The sequence below is a fragment of the Lemur catta genome, chromosome 6 (assembly GCF_020740605.2).
Source record: "Lemur catta isolate mLemCat1 chromosome 6, mLemCat1.pri, whole genome shotgun sequence".
In the NCBI taxonomy this organism is placed as follows: Eukaryota; Metazoa; Chordata; class Mammalia; order Primates; family Lemuridae; genus Lemur; species Lemur catta.
In genome coordinates, this window is record NC_059133.1 from 20,504,003 (window position 1) to 20,525,952 (window position 21,950).

General features: G+C 37.9%; 1 protein-coding gene and 1 long non-coding RNA gene across 7 annotated transcripts in view; one reads left to right on the plus strand and one right to left on the minus strand.

Annotated features, from left to right (window-relative positions):
- The window catches only part of LOC123639407, a 36,918-nt gene extending 20,280 nt beyond the window's left edge, over positions 1-16,638 (minus strand). The window contains exons 1-2 of the long non-coding RNA XR_006735718.1: positions 16,603-16,638; positions 494-579 (exon numbers count right to left, since the gene is read on the minus strand). This is a non-coding gene — a long non-coding RNA (uncharacterized LOC123639407). The remainder of the gene's footprint in view (positions 1-493; positions 580-16,602) is intronic.
- ANKS1B (ankyrin repeat and sterile alpha motif domain containing 1B) overlaps positions 1-21,950 on the plus strand; it is a 950,573-nt gene that overhangs the window by 405,710 nt on the left and 522,913 nt on the right. The gene's annotated exons all lie outside the window — the stretch shown is intronic.

The following is a 21,950-nucleotide window of genomic DNA, read 5'->3' on the forward strand; positions in this document are numbered from 1 at the left end:
TGTGGAGAAAATTAAGGGTTAGTGAGAATGACATGTGATTACATCTTTGCGACTTATTTTCTTAACAATAAACATTAAACCCATTAGCCAAATAGCCATTGTTCTATTCAGAACATTAAATAGACCAGGATTGGAGGTACCCCAAAGAAAAACATTTTTATATCAAATTCTGTATATATATTTAATAGTAAATTATATTCTTATCAGTTTTTGATAAATCATGAAAAGCCAATCCTGTACTTGCCTTTTTTCCCTCTGGTGTCATGTGACTTTCTTCCAGTGCCTTTGTGACACATTGCACACAATACAGAAGGCAAGATACAGGTTACTAGATGCTTGACAAGGAAAAGAAAGGTTGATTGTTTTTCAATACTTAAAATTATGATAACATATAGGTAGATAATGGGGTAATGTGGGAACTTGTTATTCCAAATGAAATTTGTTGATGTAAGACCATTGGTTTATCTGGTAAATATCAAATCAATGTACTTACTCAGTGTGTGCCATTATAAGATAGTCCAGGATTCTCTGAAGGTATCTAAGAGGGTGATTGATCTCACTGCAGGAAACTATGGGGCTCTGAAAGACAAACAAAAAGGAATGACCCAGGCCAAGACAGAGAGGGAAGATTATTCTTCAAAGAAGGAATAACATATTAACAAAAAAAATCCTTGTGATAGAAATTAGCAGGAAATTGCAGATCAGAGAAAAAGAGAAATGGCTGGAGTTGAAGCTACAGAGGGACTAAAAGCCCAATCACCCAGGGCCTCACAGGCTACCTACAGGATTCTCCTCCTTATTCTTAGGAGCAATGAGAAGTCATTCACAGATGTTTTAGGGGGAGAGAGAGAATCCAATCTGCATTTTACTGTGTGATGGCTCCCATTTTCTCTGTGAACTAGAAGCAATTTTATCCTTGGAGAGCAACCAAAGAGGGCAAAGATCAAACATTTGAGGAGAGTGGAGAAAGTCTGAGTTAGTTTCTTGTTCAAACTACTAATGAATGAATGGCTAGTAGGTGGCGCCCGAGGGTAGCGTAGGAGAAGGGATAAGAGAGTATGCGTATCCCTCCCAGTACACCTGTGGACTGCAGATGATCTATTTAGGTCATGACCATTCTGGCCAGGGCCTGGTTCACCTTAGCTTACCTCTCACTGGTAAAGTGGTACCTCTGAGTCTCTGCCAGGTCTGCCACCTGTCCTTCCTACCCTCTGCTGCAGTCACCTCTCCCCTTGCCAAGCGGGCCCCATGGCTTTCAGCCCCGCTGCCTTCTGAGGCCCTCTTCTGGAGGCCACAGGAACCTCCTGGTCTCATTCATAATTAAGGAAAATAAGCAGAAAAATTTATCCTCAAGATCTCACAAGGTTTTACCATGTGGAACTACCAAGTTTGATAGGATGCGATCATGCCCAGGATCTTTGGAATCCAGGCCCCTTTTTTTTTTATCTTCTCCCAATACCTATTTGTTATGTTACATCCTCTCAATGCCAAAGCCCAGAAAGAAAAGTTCAGGACACACATGTAGAAAGAACTATTTCCCCATCCTCCCTATCTTATTCAGCCTTTTTGGTTTGTCCTTCCTCTTCTGGGGTGGGCTTCCCATCTGTTTGCTCTTCAGACCTAATTTTGATTGTTCTAAAGCAGGAGTCTGCCTTTCAAGTCTGTCGACTTGCTAACCCACCTTCTCCTACCTGATGACATTAAGTCTCCAGTCCTAGCCCTAGAAGAGGAGAAACTTCTAGTGGAACACAGTTTAAGGATGGAAATAGACCAATTTCTTCTAGAAAAAATACTATCCCTATTACATTAAGCCAGCACCACTAAATGAAAAATACATAAACAAAACATATGTTTAATTAATGTAGCTTCATAAATGCTTAATAAACATGGACATCGCTATTGTCTTTATTGCTGTTTTTACTAAAGGTCTAGACAGTGGAGCAGAGCCTAGACTCTAAGAATTCAGTACAAATTACAGAGCAGCCAGGTGATGTGAGTCCAGGCAGGCATCGGAATCTTAAATCCACAAAATCGCTTGGAACCAGCAGGTCAACCTGCTGATGAGCAGACTTGGAATTTCCGTTTGCTCTGAGCCCCGGTTCCATGTGTCCTGGGTGGGAAGGCAGCAAAGGCTGGAACGTGTGTCACTGCTGGCGATAGCCAGAGTCCTACCAGTGCTAATCCCTCCAAAATTATAGCAGAGACAAGGAACAAGGGTTTCAGAGAGGTTTTGTGTTGAAAATCTGTTTTTTGGTTTGTTTGTTTATTTTTTTGAGATAGAGTCTTGCTCTGTTGCCCAGACTAGAGTGCCGTGGTGTCAGCCTCCCTCACAGCAACCTCAATCTCCTGGACTTAAGTGATCCTACTGCCTCAGCCTCCCAAGTAGCTGGGACTACAGGCATGCGCCACCATGCCCAGCTAATTTTTTCTATATGTATTTTTAGTTGGCCAGATAATTTGTTTCTATTTTTTAGTAGAGACGGGGTCTCACTCTTGCTCAGGCTGGTCTTGAACTCCTGACCTCGAGCAATCCACCCGCCTCGGCCTCCCAGAGTGCTAGGATTACAGGCGTGAGCCACCGTGCCTGGCCTGTTTTTTTTTTTTAATTTAATATTTTATTAACTCAATTTTCTCTTGCTTTTACCTGCTATTAATGCATGCAAAAGTGTAACTGCTTTGTTAGCTGGAATTTTCTGAGATTCAAATTCATTGCTGCATAAATCTTTCTAATTATCTTGTTTGCTTTAGTTTACTTGATAGTTTTTCTCTACCAGATTGTTTATATCTCTGGATAGATCTCCCTGCTTATCAGTTATTTTTGTGTGATACATGTGTGATCCTTAAGGCTAAAAGTAAAACTGTGGGAGAAAAGCTGACAGTAATAAAAAGAAAGGTTTTTTTTTTTTTTGATATTTCCAGGTCTGTGTTGTGGAGAAATCCCCTCCCTCCCCCAGCTGAGAATAGTTTCCAAATTGCTAGACCTTTTTCTCTATTCACTTTTCTATCTCTACAGTCTTCTTCTGAGACAACATTTTTTTGTTGTTTTCTGCACCTGTCTATGTTGGGCTGGTGCCTTGTGTACTTACTGGGGCCCTGGCTCTTCCAACACAGGCTTCATTTTTAGGCATTATGCCATAGTGAGCCAGCCTATGGCAGAATTTGTTCCAGGTACTCTCTCCAGTAACTTCCTACCTACTTGACAGACAATTGTTCCCCACCTGTTCAGCTCTAGACTCTAGAGACCTCAACTCTTCAAATCTGCAGCTGGCAGAATTCTAAGAGGGCCTGGCGATTCCTGCTCCCTGTCCAGGCCTTTGTGCAGTGTCTTACCTTTGAGTGTGTGCGGGGCCTGTAACTTGCCACTAGCCAGAGGCAAAGGTGAAGAGGTGTGACTGCCATAGTCATGCTACATTTTAGAGCGAAGGTGAATGAATTTTGTAGGTGTAATTTAGGATGCTAGTCATTGCCTTTAAGTTAATTAAAAAGGATTATTCTTAGCGGGTGTAGAGGTTAACAACTTGAAGCAGCAGAATTTCTCTCTCTCTTCATTGCTGCATTTGAAGAAGTAAACCCCATGAGCCCTATAGCTGCAAGAAAATGAATTCTGCCAATGGCACGTGAGCTTAGAAGAGGCCCGTAAGCCTCAGGTGACACCTTGAGCAGAGGACCCAGTTCAGCCATGCCCAGACTCCTGACCCATGTAAACTGTGCGATAATAACTGCATGCTGTAAGCCACCATGTTTGTTGTGATTTCCTATGCAGAGATAGAAAACAAATGCAGTGTCCCGTGCTCCCTTGACTTGGGAGAGAGGGAGACTCTCCATCTGCCCCAGCTCAGGGTACCCCTCCTGTCAGCAGCAGTCCCTGCTCTTGTTGAGATGACACAACTGAGAGTGAAGGATTTGAAAATTATCTCCTTCACCCCACATCCCCAAGCTCCACTCAGTCACTTATGCATTTTCTATCATTCCATTCCCAAAATGCTGGTTTTTATTTTAGTAGGTACTAAATTATAAAGCTAAAACTCTGATAATGAAATCTTAAGACATAACACAGAGGGTGGGAGAATATATTAGAGATTATCCAGACCTGAATAAATTATTGATGCCTGGGCTTCCCACATCCAGGACTTGGCTATTTTTCAAAGCCAGCAGAGGTCTTTTTTTTTTTTCTTCAAGGATACCTCTGATCATGCCATTCCACTATGTAAGGACCTCTATATGAGACTGTCCAAATGTCTTAGCGTGCCCAACATGGTCCTTGATAATTTGGGTCTAACTTTCAATTCAGTTTCTTTCCAATTATATCATGTACTCCCTAGTACATCATTCTTGGGGTTCATGGCCCCTTGATTTATAGAGTACTCTTCTATCAGCTTGGAATGCCTTGCCGTCTAATCTACCTGGTAAACTTCGATTCTTGTATGAGATTTGGCTAAAGGTAACTGTCTTAGTTCATTCTGGCTGTTACGAATATAACAAAATGCCATAAACTTGGGTAGGTTATAAACTACAGAAATTTATTTCTCACAGTCCTGAGGCTGGGAAGGCCACATAAAGGCTCTGGCAGATTTTATGTCTGGTGAGGGACCACTTTTGGTTCATAGACAGAGGCTTCTCCCTGTGTCCTCACACGGCAGAAGGGGCAAACGAGCTCCCACAGGCCTCTTTTATAAGAGCGCTGATCCCATTCCCAATCACCTGCCAAGGGTCCCACCTCCTAATCTCATCACTTCGGGGGTTAGGATTTCAACATATGAATTTTGGGAGGATACAGACGTTAAATCCACAGCAGTAACCTCCTTTGTGAAGCCTTCTCTAACTCTACCAATCCTGGCATCCATGTGCCCCCTAGTGTTCTCCACATACCTCCACTGATTTACACAAAGGTATTCATTTATTGCACATGTCTGTGAGCTCCTTAAATGCAGGGACCATGTCTCAGATAAGATGCATCCCCAATGCCTAGCATGATGACCAACTTATAATAGATGCTCAATAAATGGTGAACAGTTGAATAACTGAATGAATATTTGCTCTTGTTCGAATTCTTTAAACACAGGCTTCACTTTCAGGCATCGTGCCATAGTGAGCCAGCCTATGACAGAACTTGTTCCAGATATACTCCCAAGTAACTTCCTACCTACCTGATAGACAGTCGTTCCTCACCTGTTCACCTCTAGATTCTAGTGACCTTAACTCTTCAAGTCTGTGGTCGAAGATGCACCAGTCTCTATCTATATAGTAAGGCGAGTTCAGGTTTTTTCTTAACCACGTTGCTTTCTTCAGAGCCGTGGAGACCAACTTTCACTGGTTATTTCATAAAATGCCTCAGAGAGATATGTCATTTTTAATGTAAATTTTTGTTACATAACTGATCTGATTTTTACAGATGAAAAGATTATAGTTGTTTACATTAGGAGGATATCCAGTTTTCTTAGACCCAGCATTTCCAAAATCATTAATATCACTCTAGAAAGCAATAAAAGTGTACCTAATAATGTGCACTAATTTCTAATTTCTTTTCCCTTTTTATTTTAGTGGACCAATATATAAGGCTTAATTTAAAAAATAGCAGTAAAACTTTAGTGATTCCTGTTCTTTCATAAGGTCAAAGCAATTTAGAGTATGGTTTTATTTTTTTCTTCCCAAAATTGGCTTTTTCTTCCCCACTGATTTTGCTACTTTCTACCTTAGCATAGGAATATTGTAGTGGGACCTGGAGCGTAAAGAGAACGAGACCTTTCCACATATTAGTGATAATCAGAATCCTATGTGCAGAATGAGTACCACTGACAGAGAGTTCTAGCCTCTGGTAAGCTGTTCACAGGATCTAGAGTGAACTCTCACTTACATGTGTAGGTGAGTTTTCCATAACATAGTTCTCCTTACAGAGAAAAACTCATGGAGTGAGTTAGGAAGGCAAATATGCTGCAAAGAATGAACATTTATTACCAAGTCAAAGATATAATTTTTGTATTATCCACTGTTTGGATCTAATCAGGTCTATCTATTGTATGTCTGTGTTCTTTCTGTTAGCACAGATGTCTGTGTTCTCTTTTCTTAACTCAGATGATCAAGAGTTGACTATGGAAAGCTAATAATAGATATCAGATTTCCTTCTGGAGCGCACACACGCATACGTGAAAGGAAGCATTATTAACTAAACAAATCTCTCAATTCCCAGTAATTAGCACTTTGACAAGCTGTTGTCTTAGATAAAGGATTTAGATCATGTGTTATATAACTTCAAAGTATTTTTTATATTTTTTCCTGATCTGCGTACTAAGTAAATAGTACTTATTTTTATTTAAATTGGAAGGAGACCTTCAGCTCTATTTTAGTCTCTTTAACACATTTCCTAGTCCATTGATACTCTGTAGGCCATTGATATTCAGCTGGGTTTTGTTTCTGCTATTAGTCATACTCCTCTAGAACAGGGTAATGTTACAATACATAATATGTCGAGTTCTCTAAGCTGGGTAGTTTGCTATTTACCAACAACATATTTGCTCCCTAAAGCTGCCATATAGAAAACTATAACTAGAATATCAAATTAAAAGTGAACCTGAATCATTTCCCCATACTTTATATTTTATATATCCCTTTCAGGCAATTATTACTTGTACTTTAAAATTTATCCTTAATATATTTATCTAAAATCAAACTTCTATTATTGGATGAGAGCTGGTATCATATGTTCCTAGTACTATCTTAGGAACCTCAAGCACATGAGCTATTGTGGTTGTGGCCTTAATTATTGCTTGGTTATAAATAAAATATAATATGACACTAAACAAAAATTAGTTATCAAATTTGCTAGAAATGGCAGATAAAGTTCATTCATTCATTTAACAAATACTCATTCAGTACATACAAAATGTTAATATTCATGGAAGATATTGGGGATATAATAGTGGAAAGACATGCTTCCCTCCCCCCAAAATTTTATGGTAAACAAATAATTAAAATCTAATGTTATTGTATGAAGAATATTATGAACCTAGAGAAAGCATATAAATCTGCCTAGGAGAGTCAGAGGTGGCTTCACAGAGCAAGTAAAGCTTGTCCTATGACTCGAAGAATTAATCAGATGGATATTGAAGAAACATGGTGAGGAAAGAAAGGAAGAGAGGAAGGGAGAGAACAGAACCTTTGGAACCAGAGACATTCAGATTTAAGTCCTTGTGTTGCCACTCACTGTGATCCAGGTAAATGATAATGTTTCAGAGATTCTTTTTATTTCATTTTAGATAATGTGGATGGCAGTACCTAGCATAGATCTTTGTGCATGGTAGGCACTTAATAAATATAGTTGTCTTCACCATCGTTGAGCGTCATGACAACCTTGTAGGTAGATGGCATAGATAGTATTATCATTTTAAAGATTAATAAAGTAGGCTCACAATGATTAGGAAACTTGCTTAGAGTTATACAACTAGTAAGTTAGTGGCAAACCTTGGACTAGAACTCTTTCCACTGTGCTGCAACAAGGACTCCAGGCTTTTTCCGTTCATTTAATCATTTATTCAGTCAATAAATATTTCTTGAGCATCTACTTCGTGTCAACATTACTGTATACAGATGATACAGTGGGGACCAAATATACAAAGTCTCTGCTCTCTTTGATCTGAGAATCCATCAGAGAAGTCTGGCTTTATACCAGCAATTTCAATAAATTCTAATGAGTGTCATGCAAGGACACATTTAGGTGCTTTGGGAGATTATGTGGCAAGAACACATATTTTAATTGAGGGGGTCTAGGAAGTCCTGTGGGGGCAAGTAATATTTTTGCCAAGACCTGAAGAATGATCAGGAGTTATGTGGACAGAGAGGAGGGAAGATTGTTCCTAATAGTGGGAGGTTTGGCAAAGATGTACATGAAAATATGATATGTTCAAGGAACCAAACTGATCCAGAGTAGCAGGATCAGAGAACATGGGTCAAAGAATGGCAAGAGGTGACTGCAGAGATTGGCAGAGGCCAAGTTGTAATGGGCTTCATAAGCCATTTTAGAGTCTAGATTTTATTCCAAGGGCAAACAGCTACATTTTCTGCACTGCATAGATAGCTTGACCATGGGGCAAATTGGGTCTGAAATCTGGCTCATTTGCTGCTTATCCCAGAGTAAGGGGCAGGTATCATTTTTTAAAATCCCTCATAATGGCTCACATAGGCTTGTGGTGGGCCTGGTGGGAATCCACCTAAGGTTTTAGGCAGCACAATGACATCCGATGATTGACTGCAGAAGCTAGAAGGGAAGAGGGTTAGAGGGGACAGGGATGTTCCTCGTTCTCTTGGCTCCAGCGGGTAATCACAGGGGCCTCGGATATAGTATCCAAGACTTTCATGTTGGAAAAAGGCTACTATAGTTATTCCATGGTGGGAAGGTGTAAAAATCAACCAGAATCGAGGATGCAATGAAAGCATTTCGAAGTACTTTGGGCCAGCAGGCATGACCTTACACCTAAAGTGATGATTCTCTTTCCTTCTTCCTTTCTTTTCTTGCTGGAAAAGCTGCCTCTCTTTGATATGTTCATTTTACTTCTTAGACCTCTGTATAATTCCATTTGGCTAAATTTGTTCTATGGGGACATTAGTTGTTACCTGACTTTAGTTTTAATTTAAAAAGTGGGAGGGGAGTGTAATTATGAAGAAGATCGGGCATCTGGGCACCTGATTCATTTCCCTGGGTGGCACTATGACTCACCCTCATTACACTAGTTCTGCTTTGAGACGCCTGACGCCTTATCGGTTTTGAATTTTCTCTGCCCTCTATGTGAACAATGAGATAAGTCTCTCTCATGGGTCATTCACTGCTCTTCATCTCCACTATGAGTCAGATGTTTTGCATTTCAAAACATTATCCTGCCTACAATTTCCCTCTTTATAAATTATGCAGAAAACTTCTACCAACAACAGATTCTCATTTACTGACTTTTTAAATTTGTATCTGTAAAACATGTTCTAGTTGTTTTGCCATAATTTACTGAGCAGTTTTATGGCTAACAATAATTAGAATGAGGTACTGTTTTATTTGTTTTATCATCATTGTCTAAACATCAAGGTGCCTTAGATAAAAGCACAATTATCTACAAGTAAATTCAAACAGCGATGATTAAGTCATGTTAAAAGGCCTTCTTGATCCTTTGTCTGCCCCTAGTTGCAGTGAGTTTTCCCCCTTTCACATTTACCCTCCTAGAGAGAGTTACCTACACTTTCTGGACTCACTTTTGCATCTGTCAGTCATTTCCCCCAAATCACTCCACTACTGCACTGAAGTCTCCGCAGTTAGGTCACCAGAACTGTCTCTTCCCTTAAATACAAGGGACAAAGTCTTTGTCTTACTTGATCAGTCTGCCACACTTAGCCCTTACAACACTCTCTGCATGTGGCTCTGTGATGCTACCCTCTCCTGGTCTCCCTCTGTGAGCTCCTAAAAGCTTAGTGTTCTCCAAGGCTCTAGACGGGTTCTCTCCTCATTCTGCATACTGCCCCTGGATGATCTCACCACTCACATGGCTCTACTGCTCAATCATAGGCTGATATTCCTCAAAGTTTTATCTCCAGCCTAAACCAGAGTTCCAAATCCCTGAATTCTTCTTTCCTTTTGGCCATTCTACTTAGATGTTCCACAGGTACTTCAAAGTCAACATGTCTGTATTAGTTTTCTAGGAATGCCGCAAAAAAGTAGCAGAATTGTTGCCTAATAAGTATTTATTGTAGAGAATGAGGTAGGAAGGAAGGAAGGAAAGAAGGCAGGCTGTCAATTAATCAATAAGAATTATTCTGAAAAATTAATAAGCAAGCCAAAATAAGTTTAAGTGTGAATTTTTAAAATGTAACTATTAATAAATGTAATTTTTTTCCAGTCACTATACTAACAAAATGCATTGAGACTCAGTGAAACCTTATTTAAGCTAATTCAAAACCTTCCTTTATATTCCAAGAAAAACTCATAGTTCCCATGGATGCTGGAAAATACATTTATGTTTCCACTGCCTATTTCAAAGCTGTCTCCTTCTTTATTAATAAAAATAAAAATAAAATTAAAATTAATAAAACAAAATAAATGTAAATATAAAAATCCTTCTTTATTAATAAAAAATTCCTGCCTTTGTTGATACTGCAGAATATGATATTGTTTCCAAAATATTTCTAGAACATATCTCCAAAAAAGACAAAGTTATGCAATTAAAAGCAGTCTAATTCCACAAAAAAGAAAATTTTTAAAAAGAAAAGAAAAACTATTTATCCCCTAACAAAATGTTCTTGTAGATGTCAGCCTGAAAGAATGAACAGAAGCACCGTTTGTAATTTATATCTGCTCACTTTTGTAAAATATTTAGGCCTCTCTGCAAATACAGTTGGTGATAGCTCTGACTGAATATTTAGGCAACCGAGAAATTAAAAGGGACTAGCATGCAGGGTTGTGTTTACTTTGCCTACGTAAACAAATTCTCCCATGATAGGATCTGGGGTAGAGCCCTGTGCTCAGTAATTATTGCACGTGCCCTTAGTTCAACCAAATCAGACTCGGTCATATGGATTTTGATGAGAAGAAAAGTGGAAGTGCCTCATTTTCCCACAGCATTCATTATGTAGACAGATCAGGATTACTCCAGGGAGTTAACTGTATTCTTTGCAAGAAGGCAAGTCCTCAAAAGAAATTCTAAGTCTTGGTATTTTGCTCTACTTTGCATTAGTGCTATTTGATGGTATTCAATTCATACAACTTTCGGAACACATAATTATAATATTCACTAATTAAACAGAAAAAGTCAACCAAATTAGATATAGTTAGACAAATATCTTGGCATAACCCAGTGAGCCTGCCTAGATTTATTGCCATTAAATTATCCTAAGTAGACACTAGCATTCACAGCTTAGTATTTATTATTCTTCATGTATTTTTAGTGCTTTTGACAAATGGCAAAAGAGTCTAGCTTTACTGTATTGTGTGGGGGCCTCTAGGTACTTATGTAACCACTTCTAAAGCCTCATGTAGCAATTTTCTTCGCTCGACAAGATTCACTTTGGAATTCCTAGTAATTTTAGAGTAGTTAAAACAACTTCCTTCATTTCAGCAATAAAGGTTGTCATTATCAATTACATTTTGTAGGTAAATCATCTCTATTATTATTAAGAAATGTTACATGTTTTGCACATGTTAATTAATTTATTCCTCACAACAACCCTAGGTAAGTAGTATTGTCATCTCTGATTTACACATAGGGAACTAAAGCACAGAGTGTCCCTAGTTGGCTGCTGACGGAGTGAAGGAAAGAAATGGCTACTAGTTTAAAGAAAGGGGTAAAATAATGCACCAGCTCCCTGATGATATGCCGTTGCCTCTGTCCATCCCCCTCCATCACAGACACCATCCCGATGATTCGTGCCTTTGCTTAGAAACATCCCTATGGATTGTCACCAGATAGACCCTAGAACTGAGACAGTTAGGTGTCAGATACCACACAGGCACAGGGGTCTTTCCTATCCATTAACTCATTCAGTTTAATCTGCATGCTAATTCTTTCTTATAGGTCTCCAATTAATAAGTGGGAGAATAGGAAGATTAAGTAACTTTCCATGGTCCATGGTAGAAAATGATTTTAAGAAATGGATTCCAACCTATTTTGAGCTCAAATTTAGAGCTCTTGACAGTAGCTAGCTAAGTATTTTTTTTTTATCCTTAGTATAGGCCCAAATAAAGCTGAATAATAAAGGTCCAGAATCTATGTGTGTTCTCTCATATGTATATAAAAAAACTGGAGTTAAAATGCCTTTTGAATTTAGAAGAGATGTTTCTGTTACTATTGCTGTGCAACAGATCACCTCAAAACTTTATAGATTAAAACAACAGGAATTATTATATCATCTTATAGTTTTCATGACCCAGGAATTCAAGACAAGTTTAACTGGTTGGTCCTGTCTCAGGGTCTGTCGTGTAGGTACTGGAGCTAGAACAGTGTGGGGCTGGAGAAACTAGGGATTGGCCATGTATCTCTCTCTCTCTTCAAGTAGTCCTTGGGCTTCTCCATGAGATTTTCCTGCGTGGGTTAGTCTGAGTTTCCTCAAAGCTTATTGGTCTCAGGGAACTCGGACTTCTAACATAGGGATACAGGGCTCCAGTGCCAGCCTTCCAGATGCATGATAGAAGTTGCACTGCCTTTCTGACTTAGCCTCAGGAGTCGCACGCATCACTTCTACCACGTTCTATTGGTTACACATGAGTCACAATCCTACCCAGATTCAATGGGATGAGAGTGAGACCTCACTTCATGATGGGCAAATGGCAAGATTCTATTAATAGATGAACATGTGGGATAGAAGATATAGTTATGGCCATCTTTGTAGAATAGTCTCCCCCACTCCATCCTCTAGCCCGACCATTTACATCCCTCCAACAGGCAAACTATGCTCACCTCCTCTCAAGGCCTCCCAAAAGTTTCATTCCACTTGGCATTAGTCTCAGGCCGGAGGCTTATCGTCCACATTATGTCCAGGTGCAGTCGAGTCTCCCTTCGGTAAGTTTTCTTAAGCAAAGCACTTGAGTACTATTTCTCTTGGTCTGAAGTCCTATGTACTAAAGACACAGATTATCTGCCCACACATATCCATCATATAATGATCAGGCAACCTTAGGATAACCATAATAGACACTTCCATTTAAAAAGATGGAAAAGTATAGGAATCATTGGTCCATAGAAATTCCAAAGTCCGGCTGGGTTTATGTTGCCAGATCTATGAGTAGGGCTCAGTTCTACTCTGTGAGAGTTGTTGGCTCTTGGCTCTTGGCTCTTGGGGGTCATATTCTCTTTGAGTAATCTTTCCTTTGTTACAAGTGACCTATGTACAAAATTAAATAATCTTCTCAATTTTCTTCCTGCCTATAGTAGCTCTAGGGTCCAGAGACCTCCTTTCATTTTGTATTATCTCTGTCTTTTTTAATTTTAAACCTGGCATTGTTTCCATCAATACAATTCTTAAAAACTTTGTGGATTTTCTATGACTCTTATTGGGTTTCATTCTAGTAAATAAAAGCTGGAGTCACAAATCTCTTTAAGATAATCTCTTCTCTTTGAGTTCCCGGTGATTCTGATGAAGGACAGCATCCTTAAATACTTAAAACTCCTAAATTTTTTAACAGAGAGGACCTCTGAGGCTTGCCATTAAGATCCTCAGAAAGCCTTCTGTATTTCTTAAATGATATATGAAGTACAACCTTAGAGCTTTCCAAAGTCCTGGCAAATGATCTTATAGTCCCACGCTGAATTTGATCTTTGGCTTGAGGTTCTTTCTTAATTAGAGAATCATTTTCCATCTGGAGAGTCTGGGAATGGCCCTAGAGTCCCAATGTACAAGGTGCAAGTTGCGCTGCCTTTTCTGAGCTAGGGAAGTTTTGTGCTGTTATTATAAGCAAGTCACAAACCTGTCCATATTTAAGGATGCAGGAAATAGACTGTACTTCTTAAAGGGAAATTTACAGGATTCTAGAAGAAACTATGAAATAGGAGATACTGTTGTAGCCATCTTTGGAAAATACAACTTAACTCAAAGAATCTCTATAAAGTGTGATAAAACATTTTTTTAAACAAACTTATGGGTACTTAAACATGCAAATGCCTTCAGAGTAGTTAACCTTGGGAAAATACATTCTTTTTCTTAAAAGTTTGCTTTTGTCTAAGACATTTTTTTGGGACTTAGCTTTTGGAGTTGCTTTTGAAAAGCTTAAAAGATTCACCATGACTGAGTGCTTTGTACTACTGTCACAATTTGTTGACAAAGAACATTTTTATGATAGTTTAATTTTTTTTTGCCCTGAAATATTCTATAAGTGATCTTATTGTGGAACTCTTACTGATGCTTTCTTTGGATCCCCAGAAATAAAACAGTCTATGATGCTTTTCTCAAGTGTTTCTTCAGATTCTGCTAGCCACGTAAAAGCTAGAGTATAATAGAAACTTCATTTTGTTCAAGAATGATGTCCTAAAGAACAGTGACCAATGTTCTTAACTGTTCAGCATTTCAGTTAACTCAAAAGTTAAATAAAGGTATGCATGTAGGTGGTGTGTGTGAGGTAAAGGATGTCTTAGATTAAATGAATGTGTAAATTTGTTTCACTGAAACAATCAATGTGTCCATGATTTAATCATCCAACCTAGAGCTGGACTGAGGATTCAAGAGAGTAAGTTTCCTGGACAAACTCTGCAATTAATTAGCTGTGTGACTTCTTTAAAGCCTTTGAAACTTCATTTTAATTTGCTGAGATGACGGGAGATTGGACTGTCATCAGGAAATATTTGTTGAATATTTTCTATTTATGAGGCATCTTTGTACAATTTAATGTGAAGGCAATTTTAATCATGACATGGCTCATAGTGGGAGAGTAGCACAGTCATTCAACCATGCAATTTACTTTCATAGAGAATGTTTCTAAGATTATTCACTATAATCTGAACTCTCAGGTGAGTTCCCTCTGGGAGACTCTATTACTGATATACTTTCAAATACAAAGCAGTAATCAGGATTCCTCTTCTCAACAGAATCTCCTAACACAGTATTTGAGTTTTTCATCTCTTAGCCTTTCCACAACCCCCAAAATGAAAGCACTATCTGAACACCCCCAGATAAATTGAACTTGGTGTTAAAGAAACTATACAACCGCCCCTTCAGAACATCCATTTGTTTATGGATAACAGCTATACTCACCTGCATGTGTGCCAAAATCTGAGAGGAAAGCAAATAAAATTCCCAGATGGTTGAATTTTATGCTAAGGAATTTAAATCAACATTTTAAATGTCACTCTACTCATGCATTTTTTTTTTTTACATCTACAAAGTTTGGCATTAAATTGTTTTTTCATATGCATTAAGTTCTGATGCATGTCTGAGGTCATAATTGAGTCAAGAAAGAAAGGATTTTCTATTAAGCAAAACACTAAAGTTCAGAAGCTTATTTTTATACAGCGGGTGGTTTGACAATTCATGTATTCATCTGTCATTTCTCTAATTTTGTGGTTGAGGTAATTTGAAATGCACATGTACAAAATTTCTTCATTTAAATTTTGTCTTTGGTTAGACTTCTTATGTTATAATAGTTCCACGTGACAGTATTCCACATTCCAGTTCATTTTCTTAGTCTCTTTCAGTGCTAACCCCTAAGGATTTAGAGAAAGAGGGAAGATAACTCTTCTTAGGACAGAGATTTGCAACCTATGATTCTTTTCCAGTTTTATTTCTCCTATCTGTACTTTTCTTCAGCAGTCATGTATGGAAAGCAACATTACTACAGTTATTTTTCTGAAAATAGTTTCAAGTTCAGAGAGTTAGCTATAAAGTTTATCTTTGTCCCATTTAGGAATTATTGTATTTAGAGCTTAGTTTTTTGTTTTGTTTTTCTTTGACTTATTTTAGAGTTTTAGTTCATATACTTTTGACAAATAAAACAATCAGAAATTTGGTTAGTCATTACTTTGCAGATTTGGGTCAGAAAAATTGCATTTAGGATTTAGGAATTATGATACAACTACTATTAATAACAATGATTACTTTTGTTGAGTTTTTGCCATAGGTGAATCATCAAGCTAAGTGCACAGCTTATCTAATCTCTTCAAGAATCTTAGCAGATAGACCATGCACAGTGCAATCAACATTTCACAGATAAGGAAAATGAGTAAGTTTCCCAGGTCAACAAGAAAGGGGCAGATCTGAGAGTTGAGTTCAGATTTGTCAGACTCTAAAACCAATGTCCTTAACTGCAATGATACAAACCAGTGGTTCCCAACTGGAGGCGATTTTGTCTCCTCTTCCCAGGGGACATTTGGCAAGTGAGGGAGATTGCTACTGGCATCTAGGGATACAGACCAGGGATGCTGAAAAATATCCTATACAGGAGAGCTGTCCACAGCAAAGAATTATCCAGCTCTAAAACATCAGTAGTACCGAGGTTAAGAACCCTGATGTACCCAAACACTTTTCTACATCAACTAATGAATTATTCTGAAACGTCAACTTTGTTTACCATACAGCCTATCCAAACTCATAGACTCCAGATGAACTTGATTCATTGCCTCTGGAGAACAGAGTATGTTTTCTTGGGAGGTAGCCATTTTTATTGTTTGACAGCAGAAAACATGTTTTTAAAAAATCCACAAACAAATGAGTTGCAATTTAATCAAAAACAAGAATCTAAGTCAAATTTTTATTAAATTCACATTGAAAATCCATGAAAAAAAACTTAGCATATCAGAAACACAAAGAAAGTGTGTGAATTTAAGAGCCCAGATCTTTTAAGATAACTATAAGAGAGCTTACATTTCTGTAATCTATTCAACTAGAAAATTACACTAAGTCCTCACTTAAGGTCCTTGATAGGTTCTTGGATACTGCAACTTTCAGAGAAAGATAATGAAATCAACTTTACTGTAGTCTAATTGATATAAACAAGAGTTAAGTTCTCATGACATATTTCTGGTCACTAAAACATCACCAAATTTTTAAATAAAAACTGAAACACTTCTAATATTAAATATTGAAATAAATGTGAGCTATACATACATTTAAGAAAGATTAATAAAAATAAGTAAGGTAATTATTTACCCAGTTATTCTAGTTCAGAGTCTCAGGGGGCCAGAGCCAACAGCTCAGGGCAAGGCAGGAACCCACCTGGACAGGACGCTGTCCCGTCGCAGGGCACACTCACACCCACGTGTACACTCAGACTAGGACATTGTGGACATGTCAATGAGCCTAACATGCACATCCGTGGGATGTGGGAGGAAATTGAAGTACTCAGAGAAAATCCATGCAGACACTGGGGGAATGTGCAGACTCCACTCAGACAGTGGCCCTGGGCAGGAATTGATTTTTTTTCTCATTATTGTTATAACAAAACAATGTTGAACAAAATGGTATTATTCAAGGACTTGTTGTACTATTTGTTTTTTTTTCTCATTGATTTGTGTTTCCTGAGACTCTCCATACTTGTGTAAATCATATGCTAGGTTCTAGATTTTCCAACAAAAAGTCTCATTCAGCACATTCTTTGGATTAAAACAACATAACCTAGATCAGAGTTACTCAAACTGAAATTATATAAGGAGCAGGGAGCATAATGGACGTCGAAATGCATCACTAATCATGATGGTTTGTTCAGTTGGTGTGTTTTATTGCATGACCTTCTCAATGAAAGAAGCAGAGCATTGAACTACATTCTGGCTTAGTCTTCTTTTCTTAAGGTAGGCTAGAGTTCTGAGACATTTCCAGGCAAAGTCCTCCTCTACTCTTTTGCAGAAAGTTTACAGTCTTTAATCCAGCCCACCCTTTATTAAAGTTAGTTTTCTTTTTAACTTCACCAAATCACTAAAGAGACCTAGTTCATTGGTTGAATGTGACATCAGAGTTGTAACATTGTAAACAACAGACACCAGTGGGACAAAAAAAAACAAGGGTTAAAAACAGCAATAACCAGAGCAACCAGGAATATCTAGGCAGCAGAAATGAATGAAAAAGTCTAACACACCATCATTGAGATAAATCAGCCCCCCAAATTTTCAGCATTTGTGTCACTCAATCAAGATCCACATCCTGGGTTGGACTAAATCAATGCTCTTGGTCAGGGGAGGATGTGGCACTGCAGTTGAGACTCACCCTTCTCACAGGGCAGGGCTCGTTTCTCAGAGGAAAACCATGCTGCTGTTACTAAATGAAGGAAGATTCTAGTCAAGCAAAAACAGTAGATGTTCACTACACTGGCATTACTCCTTTTTTCCTCTCCTAATTATCTTGAAAGCCTGAGAATAGATTTCTACATCTTCTGACTGTCATAAGATTCCTTTTGTTGCTTCTATGGGTTCTTTACTATCACATGCACATAGTGGCCAATTCCTGTCCTTTCCTTATATTACCCCATGGTTCTTCTGTTTTCTCGCTAGTGGGAAAGCTACTGCAACCTCCTCTGTGGAATTCCAGTAATAAGGTATATGTGAAACTTATAAAATGAGGGTGAACCTACACCTAAAGTTTAATAATTGCCTTCTTGCACATTGGAAGAAGGTACTTTCACACCATGTTTCGCCATACCCCCAGAGTCCATGCTACATCTGTAAGGAAGATACTTGCTTTTAATATAGACACTTGATGTTTATCCATGACTAATTCCAATAAGGTTCCAGAAATTAGAGAACTAAAGCAGGAAAAACAGGGCAGCCCAACATAATAGAGAAGGCACTTGTTATGAGGGAATGCATACATTCATATATCTGATGAGTCATAATACCTAATTTCAAAATAATTGCTGGGAGGAAATAACTAAAGGAAATCATAGTACGTCTGAAACCCTGGCAATGGTGCCAGAGTAGAAACAAAAAAGCTGGAAAAATTTGACACAGTGCACTTTTGCAGTAGCATCTTATGCAGAGCCAAAAGGTGTCACATATATAAATAATGTGTGTGAGTGTGTGTGTGCAGGCACAGAACTACAGGAGGGAGTGGGGAAGGAAATTAATATGTAGCAATTTTTCCATGTATGATAAAACCCTATTTAACAACCTTGTTTAGGATTTGAAATGAGGATGGAAAAACATATCATAAAATACCAATTACAAAGAAAGGCATTTTAAAAAGCAGAGATAATGAAACATTTTCTCTTTATAAACATCTTATTCTTCCCTGAAATCACAAACAGCTGCAGTATATTCTGACTAATTACAACTGAATCATAAGAAACACAGCATGATAAGAACCCTAAGTGGTATCAGTATGGTGCAAGTTGATTTTAAACCCTGAAGTTCTATGTCATTCATATTTTATTCACACTAGGGTCAATAATTTTGTAAAAAGACTTAATTTTTTTAGCTTCACAGCAAAATCAGTGGAAGGGTTAGATATATACCAATATACCCCCTGCTCCCATGCACACATAGCCTTCTCCATTATCAACGTCCTCCACCAGAGTGGTGCAATTGTTACAATGATGAACATGCACTGACACAACATTATCATCCAGAGTCCATAGTTTACATTAGGGTTCACTCTTGGTGTTGTACATTCTATGGGTTTGCGCAAATGTATAAATGACATATGTACATCATTGTAATATCATATAGAATATTTTCACTGCCGTAAAAATCCTCTATGCTCTGCCTGGTCAACCCTCTGTATCATCAATTTTAAAACAATAATATTAGTATTAATTTGGGTCATTTGCTAATGTTGTTAGATGTCTTCAGCACTATGGAATATTTTAATGAATGGTAAAGCATTATTAGTTATTAGTTCACATACCATTTATTAAGAATTTATTGTTATTATGTACTGCTGGAGTTTACCTTTGCATTATCAGTGGAAAGGGAAAATATTTTTCAGAGAAATTTTTTTTCCTTAATATTAAGAGCTCACTATTTTCAGTAAGTAATTTAGCAACAAAGATCTGTTCTTTACATAAGAAGCTGTAAAACTGAAGAACTTGGAGGGCTCTTACAGATGAGGAAGAATATTAGGTTTTTTCAGAGACATAGAATCAGAGAGAGAGAGAGGGAAAGGGAGTAGAGGAGAGAGGTTTTAAGGAATTGGCTCATGTGACTGTGGAAGGTGGTAAGTCCTGATTCTGCAGGGCAGACTGGCAGACTGAAAATCTCGGGAAGAGTTCATGTTTCAGTCTTGAGTCCAAAGGTAATTTGGTGGCAGAATTCCTTCTTACTGCGGGACCTTGGCCTTTTTGCTTAAGGTCCTCAACTGATTGGATGAGACTCACCAACATTATAGCGGGTAATCTGCTGTACTCAGGTCTATGGATTAAATGTTAGTTATTAATACATCTCCAAAATACCTTCAAAGCAACATTTAGACTGGTGCTTGGCCAAAAAAATGGGTACTATGACCTATACAAGTTGACACATAAAATTATCACATATACCAAGAGGGATAAATTTACTTACCTCGTTAATAGACTAGCAACTAATTCATCTAATCCTTAATCTTTCCCTTCTTCTCCTCACAAGTCTTGTCTCTTAAACTGTTAATTTACAGGTATTTCTAAGGCTCAGGGACTAAGAAACCTCTCATCCTGCTCTCCCTCAACCCATCGAGACATCACCAAATGTCTTGGGCTTCCCATGAGCCCAATCTTGTGATAAATGTGTAGAGACAACTTCCAGTACAATATGTTACCTAAGTACATATGCTGCCTAGACAAGGGCAACTAGAGTTAAAACCTAGGAAACAATTAAAAGCTCCACATGATTTTTAAGAAGTAGATTAGGCCATACAGGCTCTAAGTGCCATACAGAGTAAGCCAACTTAAAAAAGGAGCAAGGTAGTTTGAAAAAGAACAACTTTATCCACCTTCAGATTTTCCTTGGAATCCAAAACCAGAAACTGCATTACAAAATATAAAGAAAACAGAGAACTTTGAAATCCAGTTTCTCCTTGTCACTTAAGCAGAATCTGTCTTTTCACCTGAACTTCAATGGAGTGCATCGAAGTACTTGTAAGTCTCTCCTTCAACCTTAGAATTAACTATATTCCAATGTTTGTTCTTTCCATACACAATGCACTGTTTCCTCCCAAAATTCTGATATATTGTGGTCATTTATAAAAGGCAATAAAATGTTATGAGACTGTGATATCTTAGCTACAGTTCCAACAGGTAATTAAATTCCAGACCTGTGAAATTTTCAACTAGTCAATTAAAGTAATATTTCCTTTACACCCTGAAACTAGTGTGTGTGTGGTGAAGCCAGGTACTCATTAACAAACCATTACCTTCCACCCAGAGGGCAAAAACCATCTGAGCCTGAGAAAATGTGCCATAACTATATAATTTTAAATGAACTTATTGAATATCTGTTGCCTGACTTTTAAAGAGATTCTCAAAACTCATCTGAATCTATTGGCCTTCGTAGGTTTCTATCTAGTTTCTTTATACCCTTTGCCTAAATCTCAGCCTAAATCCTTCCTATGGATAGGTCTACTGAATGACAGTGCTTCCTCTCTGGATTTGTTAGCGTTATACCCATCACCATGTTCCATAACCCATAACAATAATAGCTGAGGGAAACTATGCCCTGCCAGCATCGCCACTTAATCTACCTGTTTTTGTAAGTCATGACCAAGCACAGTAGCTCTGCAGATCTTTGTCTAATCAGCTTTGTTGTCAGCACCAATAGAATAGCTCCCCCTGTTGCCTTTTCAGCCATAGACGGTGGATCTGGTGCAACCCTAGAGTCTCCGTGCCATCAACTGCCTGAGACTAACTAATTTTTTATGCTTCTTTAAATAGTCTAAGGATAGAATAAACGTGGCCCACTAACCTCCTACACACCTGGGTCTTTGTTATGTTTAGCATATCTCATCTTATGTTAGTACAATGTTTTTAACCATATTTTTATTAAAATTTTGAAACCGTCAAGTTAAAAAAATAGTGCATTGAACATATATCCACCACCAAACAACCTATATCCAACAATTAACATGTGCCATATTTGCTCTATCTATTATCTTGCTTGCTGGACAATTTGAAAATAAGTTTTGGAGATAATGTGTTACTCCAAAGTATTTCAGTATGCATATAAAAAAGCATTCTCTTACTGAACCACAATACTTTTCACACTTGGGAAAATTAATAATTTCCTAATCAAGTGATGTCTACTCAGTCTATCGAATCTACCAATCTGTCTATCTAATTTATCCAATTTTCTCCCAAATGCCCTTACAGCTGCTTTTTCAAACCAGGGCTCAATCAAAGGTCACTTATTTAATTTGGTTGTTTTTATCACTTTAGCTTCTTTAAGTCTAGAATAGTCCACCAACATTCTTTTTCATGATATTGACTTTTTGGTGAGATTATGACAATTGTCTTATAAAATATACCACATTCTATATTTGGTTGTTTTCTTTTTTAATTTTTAACTTGTCCCTTTACCCTTTGTACTTCTTGTAACCTGGAA